We start from the raw sequence: 1,687 nt of genomic DNA on the forward strand, positions 1-1,687 counted from the left end.
CCTCAATTCAGAAAGATCTCGACGGCGTGCACGCTGTCACCACCAAGCTATGCTTTGTGGTAGCCGTTTGCGAGGTCAAAATCCACTGTTTTCCCTTCCAAATTCATCATTTTAGAAAACTGTCTTATTTAATAAGTTGATTTTGTCATGAAAGAGGAGAATATTCCAACGAAGGTTAAAATCTGAGTTGGGTAAGTTGTTTATAAACCCTTCAGGGTGAAGCTGCTCTCTATATGACATTCACAATCTCACTGAGTATTCATGAAATCAAATTATTATGAAAAATACGAGTAATATATTAGTTTATATATAATACGTTGCCTGTTTAGTTTTTACGTATATGTTACGTCTTTACCTATCAGTATATACGTATGAGTAGTTTCAATTTGCCTGTTAGCATAGATATATGTATACGTAATATATATTTGCCTATTAGCCTCCATATACGTATTACTAATGTGTATTTACATGTTCATATATAAATATTTATAGATGATACATCTTTGCCTATTAGTATTTATATACGTCTAAGTAGAATATCTTCACATGCTACGGTCTCTAGCTACATTTGAGTATATTATCTTTGCATGATTAGACTTTATATGCCTATTTACTAATTTTAATTAACTTAAAAAAATAAAAAATAATTGGTTAATTAATTAGGACCGTGCATAAATTTTAATAATAATAATAATAATATTAATATTTTGCATGCGGCTTTATCCTATGCATAAATTTTAAATAACTAAAAAAAATTCACATAAATCTTAAACATATTCCAACGGTGTCTAGGAAACTTGAAAGATTGAGGTTACTTAATTAGGACCGTGCTTGCACGGAAAACCTCCTTCATATCTTTCATGTGACCTGGCTGTTGGTTTATGCACACGTATTCCTAGCTTCACTGCTACGTTAGCATCATCTTAGGCCTACATTGTTCACTTATAATGCTTAAGAAAATAATAAAATTCAAGTAATAAGTTCCTTTTGTGTATAAGATCTAATTTTATGCTTGCATGAGATTAAGGTCTGGTAATAATAAAGAATTTGAACATACTTATCATAGGAGAAAATACGATAGGCAATTGCGTAAGTTTTCACCTCAACAAAGTTCTTCATCTGTTAATAAAAATCATTAAGATCCCTTGTCGCCATTAACTTCATTCGTTATGGCTAGGGGTGTAAAACGGGGCGGTCAGGTCAACCGCGGGTCAAACAATAATGGGGCATGGCGGGGCAGGTCTGGGGGTTGAAGGTCCGGCGGGGCGGGCGGGTCAAAGTGTCAAGGTTCATACCGTCACCCAATCTGTTGGGGCAGGTCTTGGGGCGGATAATGGGTCGGTTTTTTAAAATGGGTAAACAATATCTTCTCCACCCATCTTTCTTAAAAAATAAGAGAAAAACACAGAAAAAACGCCCATCTACATCAAAACAGATTAATATACAACTGCACCATCATCTTCTAAATCAAAACAAATTAATATGTGATCCCATTTACTTGTTGCATATATTCCAAGTCAGTTTAAATCCACTCGGATGAACCAAATCCTACTTCGAATAATACCAAGGCTCCGATCTTCAATGTAAATACGATTCTAGTCAAGTGACTCAACCAAATGAAATGAGAAAAATTAATGCGTGTAAATGAAGAAGCTCACTATTGGTGAAAACTCACTGCCATCCCCGC

This window comes from Coptis chinensis, chromosome 7 (genome assembly GCF_015680905.1).
Source record: "Coptis chinensis isolate HL-2020 chromosome 7, ASM1568090v1, whole genome shotgun sequence".
In the NCBI taxonomy this organism is placed as follows: Eukaryota; Viridiplantae; Streptophyta; class Magnoliopsida; order Ranunculales; family Ranunculaceae; genus Coptis; species Coptis chinensis.